Source organism: Sturnira hondurensis, unplaced genomic scaffold (assembly GCF_014824575.4).
Source record: "Sturnira hondurensis isolate 20B ecotype Veracruz unplaced genomic scaffold, ASM1482457v3 Scaffold0010812, whole genome shotgun sequence".
Classification (NCBI taxonomy): Eukaryota; Metazoa; Chordata; class Mammalia; order Chiroptera; family Phyllostomidae; genus Sturnira; species Sturnira hondurensis.
The window spans coordinates 5,109,439-5,120,784 of NW_028083443.1; the positions used below are offsets into that span (position 1 = coordinate 5,109,439).

The 11,346-nt window shown below is 38.6% G+C and overlaps 1 pseudogene; it reads left to right on the forward strand.

Annotated features, from left to right (window-relative positions):
• Positions 1-1,667: 1,667 nt before the first annotated feature.
• LOC118996112 (tigger transposable element-derived protein 1-like) lies at positions 1,668-3,082 on the forward strand (annotated as a pseudogene).
• The last annotated feature ends 8,264 nt before the right edge of the window (positions 3,083-11,346 follow it).

Below are 11,346 nucleotides of genomic sequence, written 5' to 3' on the forward strand. Positions count from 1 at the left end.
ATAAAAGAGTTAAAACTGAACAATTGTAAAGAATTTTTATTTGAAGCCCTGGCTGGCTTGGCTCAGTGGAATAAATGCCGGCCTGCAAATCAAAGGGTGGCTGGTTGGATTCCCAGTCCAGGGCACACACCTGGGTTTCAGGCCAGGTCCCCAGTAGGGGGCGCGTGAGAGCAACCATATGTTGATGTTTCTCTCCTCTCTCTCCCTTCTCCTCTCTAAAAATAAATAAGTAAACTCTTAAAAGAAGAATTTGTACTTGTAGAGAGGAGGTATGTGGTAGTGGTATGCAGAAGCAGCTTTCCATCAGATGAACAAAACACTGTAAGAAAGGCATGAAAAAGAAAGCTGATGTACATAAGGAACATCATTCCAGTACTGTAGGGTGGGTAGAATGCAGTAGTCCCCCTTTATCTACAGTTTTGATTTTTTAATTTAGTCTTACTGAATCTTTTCCATCACTTTTTAGTTCCTTTATACCCCTCTCCCCCCAGCAATCACCACACTGTTGTCCATGTTCATGAGCCCTTTGTCTTCTTGGCTCCATCCCTCCGCCCTCTAACCTCCCCACCCCACCACTAGCTGTCATCCGCTCTCCCTCTAGGAGTCTGTTCCCATTTCCTTGTTAGTTCAGTTTGATTTTTGTGGTTTCAACTCCTCCCAGTCGATGGTGGTCCAACAATATTAAATAAGAAATTCCAGAAATAAGCAACAAGTTTTAAATGGCATACCATTCTGAGTAGCATGATGAAATCTCTCTGCAGCCAGCTACAGCCTGCACCTGGTGTGACGGGATTCCTTGGTTTGTCCTGTATCCACACGGCATACGCTACCCACCAAATAGTCACTTAGCGGCAGTCTCAGTTCTTGTGTCCAAGCAACCCTTGTTTTACTGCCAATGGCCCCAGAGTGCAGAAGTAGTGATGATGGATGGCAACTTGGATATGCACAAGAAAAGCCCTAGAATGCTTCTTTTAAGGGAAAAGGTACATGCAGTATAATAAACTATTTTGAGAAAAAAGAGAGTCCACATTCACAAAAATTTATTGTAGCCCTGGCTGGTGTAGCTCAGTGGATTGAGCGTGGGCCTGTGAACCAGAGAATCGTGGTTTGATTCCCAGTCAGGGCACATGCCTGGGTTGCAGGCCAGTTCCTAGCAAGGGGACTCATGAGAGGCAACCATACATTGATGTTTCTCTTCCTCTCTCCTTCCCTTCCCCTCTAAAGATTAAGAAATAAAATATTAAAAAAAATATTGCAGCGTATTGTTTTAATTGTTTTATTTCATTACTAGTTACTGTTGATAATCTCTTACTCTATCTAATTTATAAATGAAACTTTATCATAGCTATTCATGTGTACAACACGAAGCAGGATATACAGACATACCTCATTTCAACACACTGCAAACTATTTTGCTTCTCTAATTCTACATGCTTTACAAATGGAAGGTTTGTGCCAACCCTGAGTACAGCAGGTCTATTAGCACAATTTTTACAATAACATTTGGTCACTTTGTAGTTCTGTCTCCCATTTTGATATTTCTCAAAATATTTCGAATTTTTAAGTATTATTATATGTGTTAGGTTCCATCATCTGTGATCTTCAAATAATTGTTTGGGGTGTCATAAACCTTGCTCATTTAAGGCAGCAAACTTGTTCAATAACAAATGTATCTTAGCAGCCTTATTGCTGCTATGGAGAAAGTTTTAGTGGTCTGGACAGCAGATCAAACCAGCCACATCATTCCCTTAATCCAATAGCTAATCCAGAGCCAAGCCCTAACTCTTCAGTTCCGTGAAGACTGCGAGAGGTTAGAAAGTTATGGAAGAAAAATGTGAAGCTAGCAGAGAATGGTTTAGAAAGGTTAGGGAAAAAAGTCATCTCCATGGCACAAAAATACAAGGCGAAAGCAGCCAGTGCTGATGTAGAAGTCGTGCTGAGTTATCCAGATCCAGCTAAGATCATTAATAAAGGTGGCTGCACTGAACAGCAGATTTTCCATCAAAATGAGACTGCCAAGTATTGGAAAAAGTTGACACTTAAGGACTTTCATAGCCAGAGTCGAGAAGTCAGTACCTGGTTTCAAAGCTTAAAGGACAGGCTGACTCCCTTGTTAGAAGCAAAAGTACCTGGTGATTTTAAGCTAAAGACAGTGATCATTCACCGTTCTGAAAATCCTAGAGCCCTACATCACTTTGCTAAAACTACCCTGCCCGTGCTCTACAAATGGAACAACAAATCCTGTGTGACAGCCCATCAGTTTACAACACGGTTTACTAAATATTTTAAGCCTGCTGTTGAGATCTAGTGTTCAGAAAAAAATTCCTTTCAAAATACTGCTGCACATTGACAATGCACCTGTTCACCCAGAAGATCTGATGGAGGCTGACAACGAGATTGATGTTGTTTTCATACCTACAAACACAACTACCAAACCACTCTCCAGCCCATGACTCCAGGATTCGTTTGGATTTTCAAACCTTATTATTGAAGAGCTACATCCCATAAGGCTATAGCTGCCACAGACTGTGGTTCCTCTGATGGATCTTGGCAAAGCAAATCGAAAACCTTCTGGAAAGTACTTCAGCATTCTAGATGCCATTAAGAACACCTGTGACTCATGGGAAGAAGTCGAAATATCACTATTGATAGGAGTTTGGAAGAAGTTGATTCCAGCCCTCATGGTGACTTTGAGAGGTAGGGGAATTAACTGCGGCCTGCGGTAGAAATAGCGAGATAACCAGAATTGGAGGTAGAGCCTGGATATGGGACTGCATTGTTGCAATCTCCTGGGAAGACTGAGGGATGAGGAATTGCTTCTTCTGAGCGCAGAAAGCGATTTCTTCAGATGTAGTCAACTCCTGGTGAAGAGACTGTGAAGACTGTTGAAATACCAACAAAGAATTTAAACTATTACATGAAATTAGTTGATAAAGTAGTGGCGGGGTTTGAGAGAATTGACTTTAACTTGGAAGGCGGTTCAGCTTTGGGTAACACGCTATCAAACAGCGCCACGTGCTACAGAGAAATCAGCAGTGAAAGAAAGAGAGAATCCTTGTGGATAACTTGGCTGTTGTCTTAGTGTACGAACTTGCCACAGCCACCCCTGGCCCTTCAGTGACCACCACCCTGATCAACGCTGAGGCCACGCCTACCAGCAAAAATTGGTGGCTCATTGAAAACTCAGATGATGGTTAGCATTTTTAGCAATAAAGTATTTTTAATTAAGCTATATAGTTGGATTTTTTAGACAGAATGCTATTGAATACTTAACAGACTAAGTGTACTTTAAACGTAATTTTTATATGCCCCCGGGAAACCCCCAAACTTGTGTGATTGCCTTTAATGAAACATTTACTTTGAGACAGTGGCCTGGAAGTAAACTTACAATGTCCCTGAGGTGGTTCTCCAGAGGATTGGGTATTATCCATCATTTTAGGCACTCACTGGGGGGTCTTAGAATATACCTTCCCCATTGCTAAGGGGGCCACTGTAAACATTTTTTAACCAAAAAGTAGAGAAAAATAGCCGAGATGTGTTGAATTACAGAGGCAAGGTTTCAAAGAGCTTTATTAACCATGATTCAGATCTTTCTCTCCTCAATAGCAACCCAAAGCAGGTACAAGTTTCACTGCTGACATGATTAGATTTTCAATTTAGAAAGATCACTGTGAGTGAAAAGGGATAGCAGACGGGAAGTCTTCAAACCTGGAGACTGAGATAAGAGTTCTGAACAGTTATAACAGTGTAGATTAAGAATGAAGGCTGAATTATCAGTGAGAAAGAGCAAGTCATAGAGGGGAGATGCAATGGAGTTCATCTTGTCGTGGGAAATGAGAAAAGGAAATACCTGTTTCTGACTCTGGAGTCTGGGAGAATAGTTTGACACGATTCAAAATACAGAGATTAGACATCAGGGATGAAATACTGGAGTTTGGGGTAGTTTCCTTTTGAACATAGTAATTTTTGAGTACCTGTGGATGTTCCAAGTAAAGATTCACTGCAGTGCAAAAAAAATGGACTTCAGGAAACAGACATTTGTGGAGTATCATGAATCTGGGACTCATCAGTGTAGTGTGGACACCCTGAATGAGCAGGAGAAAAATCTGAGGGAGTGTGTAAAATGAGGTGTGACAAAAACAAAATGTAGCAGAATGTAGTGCCAGTATTCCAGGGTGATGAGAAGGCAAATCTATGAAAAACTGAGAGTAAGTTGAACATGCTTATAAAATTCGAGACGAGAGATAACATAAAGCTAACAGAAAGAGTAATGATTGTGTGGAATAGCATGGCAGTGTCGAGAAAGAAAAATTAAAAGGCTATTAATTATATTTGTATGGAATTAAAATTCTATGTATATAGGAATCTAAAAATGAAAATACTAACGTCAAAATGACTAGGCTAAGAAGTTTAGCATAGAAAAAGAAAATAGGGGGAAATTAGATAAACAGGATTTTCTTTTATTACGGGGGAAAACAAGTTATAATAATGGTGATATAAGTATGTTTTTTATTTATTATATCCACACACACAGAAAAAATTAAAAAGTTGACAAATTATATCTAGTATATTGCATTATGAATTTTTGTTTAACCTTATTATTTAAAATGTAATTAATATACAGGTAAACTTTTAGAAAAAGCATTTTTACTCAACCCTAAGACCACATTCTTAATGTTTTAATGATTGAGTTCACTATATTTAATGATAAGGAATTAATTGAAAACACAGACACACACACACTCACACCCCCCAGAGAAAATTCATTATAATAAGTGTTTTAATGAATAAAATATATATTGATCTTAAAATTAAAAACTGCACAGAGCAAAACATTACTGCCAAGAATAGCAAAGATAAATTGTAATAAGTTCATCTCTGCAGACTTTTCATGATTAAAAATAAATGCAAGTGAATTAGAATAGTTTTACAAAAATAGTAACCTTATTAATTCTGTAAGATATTTTTATTTGATAAATTCTTAAAGGATAATTCATTTGTGTCTCAAAGATATTAGGATATATACATTTAAATAAACACATACACAAATACTTAAAGTACTATATCAAGTGTTTTCTTGAGGTTAGCAAACAGGATTATTTTACTATTTTTCTCATACCTTATTAAAGTCAAAGTCAAGCTGTTAAGACTCAAGAAAGGTAAACTTAGGAGAAATATTGTCTGTAAATACAGTAACCTTAAAAGGTCATATTTTTCTAGAGAAAAAATAAACATTAAAATAATTTTCAAGAGGGTAAATAAAGATTAAAATATAATTCTTACTTTGAGTTTTTAGAATTTTTGTAGATATTAGAAATTACAAGCCAAAATTATGATAAATACAAAGTTAGAAGAGAAAAGAGTAAGAACAAAACCAGGACCTCCAGAAAACAGAAAACAATCATTCTACTTTAAAATATTTTAAAGCATTTTTTAAATTTAATTATTGTTCAAGTACAGTTTTCTCTCTTTTATTCCCTTCCCAGCCCACCCCCCAGTGCTCCCCACCTCCCTCCCATTTCCACCCTCCTTAGTGTTTGTCCATGTGTTCTTTATACTAGTTCCTGTGAATCATTCCCCTTTTCCCCCCAAATTCTCTCCCCTCTCCCCTCTGGTCCCTGTCAGCCTGTTCTGAATTTCAGTGTCTTTGGTCATATTTTGCTTGTTTGTTTGTTTTGTTGTTTAGCTTCCTGTTGAAGGTAAGATCATATGGTATTTGTCTTTCACTGCCTGGCTTATTTCACTCAGCATAATGCTTTCCATGATGTTGCAAAGGGTAGGAGCTCCTTCTTTCTTTCTGCTGCATAGAATTCCATTGTGTAAATGTACCATAGTTTTTTGATCCATTCATTTACTGATGGGCATGTAGGTTGCTTTTAGCACTTGGCTATTGTAAATTGTGCTGCTATGAGCATCGGGGTGCATAGATTCTTTTGGATTGGTGTTTTAGGGTCCTTAGGATGTAATCCTAGCAGTGGGATTGCTGGGTCAAAAGGTAGGTCCAATTTTAGTTTTCTTAGAAAATTCCACACTGTTTTCCATAATGGTTGTATCAGTCTGCAGTCCCACCAAGCGTGAACTAGAGTCCCCTTTTCCCCACAACCTCTCCAACATTTGTTGTTTGTTGCTTTGTTTATGATGGCCATTCTGACCATTGTAAAGTGGTATCTCATTGTGGTTGTAATTTGCATCTCCCTGATATTTTAAAAAAGATGTAATAAATTGGTGAGAAAACCTTACATTTAGGAGTAAGTTTCCATCACATATTATGTTGCACATTTTAATCAAGGAAACACTCTGAAGATTAATCTATCACAGCTTATTTTATTTTGCAATAGTGGTTGTATTCACTAAAGATGGAATTGTTCCATCTTTACATGAATTAAATGAAGTTATTTAAAAAGTTAGCCTTACCTAATTTAATTAATGTGATAGCTCAAGCAAACTATTTACTGTTGCTTTTTTATTTTAGTTTTAAAAAATATCTTTTTATAATAAACTACTTGCATTTGTTGAATGGAAAGATGCATTTAAAACAAAACAAAAATCTGATTTTCAGATTAAACACGGAACATGTTTCCCTGGTCATTAGCATTTTGGTAAACCATTTACCTTTTTTCTCATTTACAACATCATTCCTCTGTTCTTAGTGGTCCATCAATAAGTCTTTTGCAAGGTACAGAGTGAAGACTTCCTCTGAAAGAAAAGAATCCACCCTGAAACATTTCTGTCCAGGCCACATAGGCATGGAGAGACGCCCCAGATAGAGGACTGGGGGGTGAGTCAATGATTTGTCATCCTATCCAGGCCCTTAGAATGGCATTGCTTAGTCCTGGTGTATTAGGGTTATAAGAGTCACAGAGGCCTGGATTATCTTAAAATTCTCCCCAAATGCATCATCTATCATGGTTTCCAGACCTCTCTTTGTCCATTAGTTCTTTCTGTCAAGATCATTTAGGCAAAATTAGGGAAGTCCAAGTAGCAAAATGCCTACTTAATCTTCCCACCTCTAGAGATAGAGCAATACACAAACATCAGCATAGTAGCACACACTGCCACCCTCCATGGTTTTGTTCGTGTATAAGAGCCCCATCCTTGCATAGTCTTTGTATCGGTGGACTGACGTACCTTACTCAAGGGGTGGGCTCTGGCACTCACTGGAGCTTTCCCTCTATACTGAGCTATGGGTTTTATTCTATAAGCACACAATGGGAATTTCTTCAGAGAAAACAAAGTTTTATTGGATGGTTGGGTTAGTGTCTGAAAACAAAAAGAGGTGAAAAAGGCAATGTTTCCTCTTGTTATACTTTATATAATGGGAAAAGAAAGACAAATAAATAAATGAATCAATACAAAGCATAGACCCGACATTTAGGCTGAATCAGGAAGGCTTTTGGAAGTTGGTAACAACTGGGCAGAGATTTGCAGCGTCATTTGGAGTGCACCAAGGGTGGAATGACATGAAAGACACCGTGGGGGTGGATGGGAAGGTGTGCAAAATCACAGACATTTGAATGAGGAAGGCATGATGAGTTCCAAACACAAATCAAAGGTCTCCTATTGTAATGAACCTAACCTCAAACCTAGAAAACACAAATAGAACCTTTATTGTTCCACCCAAACTTGTTTTTCCTACACACGGTTCCATATTAGAAAATGAACTCCTCATCTACCCTAAAGCAAAAACAGGAATTATTTTTAATCCCTGCCTTTCTTGCAACTCTCACAGTCAATGCATCACAAAGTCTATCCGTTTCTGCCTACAAAATATACCTCGTACCCATCCACATCTCGTGTCTTCTGAACCATCCATCTAAGTCAGCCCATGTTCATCCTTTAATTCAATAACTCCTATAACCTTCTCTCTGCCTCCCCATGCAGCAACTTGTACTAATATAGCAATTATGCTCCATGCACCAGCAAGATTATTTTCAAAACTCAAAGAAACTAATTCCTCTGTTTAAAACTCTTATATGACTATCCATTACAGTAAAGATAAAATCTAAAGTCTTGACTTTAATCGAAAACCTCTTTGACTTCATACCAGATAACTCCCTCATTCATTTATCCTCATTTGTCATTTACTATACTGTCCTGTATTACTTCCATTACTTCATCAGGCACTTGCCCTAGAACTTTACTTTTGCTATTCCACCTGCCTTCAAGTCCTCACATTGGTGATGATGTCACCCCTGTTTAAAATCTGCACTTAAAAGTCACTCCTACAATTGCACGAAAACTCAATCTCAAATGACCTCACAGCCCCCATTCTGGCTCGTATCCCTTACTTTTCTTGGCATTACTTTCATTTCCTTCACACCACTTACCATTATCTATCTATCTATCTATCTATCTATCTATCTATCTATAGACTACAAAAATATTTAGGACTACAACCCTGGTTAGTAGGAGAGGTATATAGTCAACTGCAATGTCCCCTGTCTGTCCAACACTCTCAACCCCTCTAAGTCTTTAAGGTGCTAATAAATTTTTTTAAATATTTTTCCTTAAACTCTTATGTGAAAATATTCTTATTAATACAGTGGACATTGGAAATAAAATGTTAAGAAACTCCTTGCTGTCCAGCAAAACTCAATTTGGGAAATTTTTGTGTAGATGAAACCCTTGCTGTGATGATAACTTGAAAATAAAATAGCTTGAAAATATTCTACCATGAAAAACTAGATCTTTACACAGTGGCTCGCGCAATCTACACGAGACATGTTTCACACGGATGTGCCTGACGTGTTACAGCTCAATCAATGCTGAACTGTTAATGTTTATTTGGAAACATTTTTTCCTCCTTTTTACTGAATTTATTGGGGTGACACTGGCTCACAAAATTATACGTTTTCAGGCTCCCGGTTCTGCAGCTCTCTGTACACTGCATGGGGTATTCGCCACTCCACGTCAAGTCTCCTTCCACCTCCCTTCCCTCCCCTCTAACCACCTCTGCCTCCCTCAATCCTCCTCCCCCTGGCCGTCACCACATCATCGTCCATGTCCATGAGCTTTTAAATTTTTTTTTTGCTGAATCCCTCCATCACCATCCCCAGTGCAACCCTCCTCCCACCCAGCAGCTGTCAGCCAGCTCTACCTCTCTATAATTTTGTCTCTGTTTTGCTTGGTAGTTCATTTTGTTCATTAGCTTACACATATGAGTGAGATCATATGGTTCTTGTCTTTCTCTGACTGGCTTATTTCACTTAGTACAAAACTCTCCAGATCCATCCAGGCTGCTGCAAAGAGTAAGAGTCCCTTCATTTTTTATGGCCAAGTGGTATTCCATCGTGTAACTGTACCACTGCTTGTTTACCCACTCATCTACTTGATGGGCCCTTGTGCTGTTTCCAGATCTTAGCGATCGTAAATAACACTGCCATGAATATAGGGGTGCAGGTACTCTTTTGAATTAGTGTTTCAGATAAATTCCCAGAAGTGGAATTGCTGGGGCATGGAGAGGTTTCCTTTCTGTTTTGTTTTTTGTTTGTTTGTTTGTTTGCTTTGGATGAGAGTGTACATGATTCGTGAATGAAGGCAGATGAAAATGTAAGACACTGAGAGCCCAGCCAGAAGATCATGAGCTGTGAGAAGATAAATTAGCTGTGAGGAGCACTATATCCATGCACTCAGGAAGGGTATGTTGTAGTTAGGCACTCAAGTCAAATGCTGTACTAGACGATCTCTCAAATCCGTGCTTTTAGTTGCAGAGAGCTATGTAGCCTCGCTCTCAGCCTCTGCAGGATACATAGATTTGTAGTTGCTATAATCTGCATGCAAAGCAAGTTTTCAACTGCAGCTCTCTTAACAGGAGTAGAGGTTGTTAGGTCAGAATGCTTCACCTTAATGAATAATTTATATTATACTAAGTCACATGCTGAGCTGTGGGAACTACCACCGTAAGTGAACATTCTGAAATATGAATCCAGCTTTAAATTTTAACTTACCTCAACTGCAGAGAAAAAATAGGAGTTTAGTTTCCTTTCAAAGGAATCATGAAGCTCTCGAAGACGATAAAGTGACTCCCATGACAATCGCAGAAAATTCTACAGTTTGACGTGTAAAAGGAACAAAAATACGAATGAAACACACAGATTTGAACCATGCATTAAATCTAGGAATCACATAAAACCCCCACGGCAAGCAGAAGTCTATTTTAAACTGGGAAAATTCTAGTAAAATATAATTTTAGGATATGTTAGATTTCCGAAGCTCTTTCTAGTTTCAAACCAGAGTGTGCCAACTGTCTGCAACAAAATTGTGAATCCACCAGGCACCTTGTTACTATCAGGATATCCAGCAAGAAAGAAAGCGCTCTCAGTAGCCCCTTTGCTGCTGGAGCCAAGCACTGTGCCGGATTTCCTCCTCCCATCTTTTGCTCACATATTTCAGTCATGTCACGGTTTCAGAGAAATACAATGCAGCCATGTTTGTCAGGAATATCAGGGGTATCTGCTGCACAGAGCTGACTTCCGCTGCAGGCCTAATAAGTGCTTCCAACATGAATTTACCTGTCCACACATAGACACAATTAGTATGGTATTTCCCTTAATACAGAAGTGATGAGAAAGATGATAAATAGCAATCGTTTTCAGAGTGCTTGCAATGAGGAAGGTACTGTGCACAATTATTTTTTCCGTAGCCTATTACGATCTTCGCAATGGCAAAACAAGGAGTGGATATGAGCACGTGGAAAATGACTGCACAGAACTATGATTTACTAATATGAGGCAGCTTGTCCCAGACCATGTCGTTTGCCAACAGCAGAGACTGATTTCCACTACATGTCCGATCAAGGGTCCGCAGTTTTAACTTACTTCTCTCTATTTTGTACTAAAAAGAAATCAAAGGAAGAAGCAAAATAAAGGGCTTTAAAAATACCCTCTACTGCACTCAGATGTATGACAAAGTGGAAAGACCCAGGCCGACTACCAGATTCTCACTAAATTGGTTTTATTCATTTTCATAGATCTGTGGACTTCCTATTGAGCTTGCTTATTTTCATTGAAAATTAGATGAGCTTTTATTTTCTTAATCACCATCTCCTGAGGAAATGGTTATGGATTTTTAGAGAGAGGGCGGGGGAGGGAGAGTGGGAGAGAGAGAGAGAGACTGATTACTCCCTGACTAGAGACTAAACCCACAACATTTTGGAGTTGGGGACAACACTCAGACCACCTGAACCACTCAGCCAGGGCAGAGAACCTCTTACTCATTCTCTCATCATGTCTTATGGTGTGTTAAACAGTTTTTAAAATCAGATTATAAGTAGGAATATAAAATAAATCAAAAGAATGTATTTCACAGATGTTTTAAAATTTATAACTAGCAACTGGTGGTTTTATG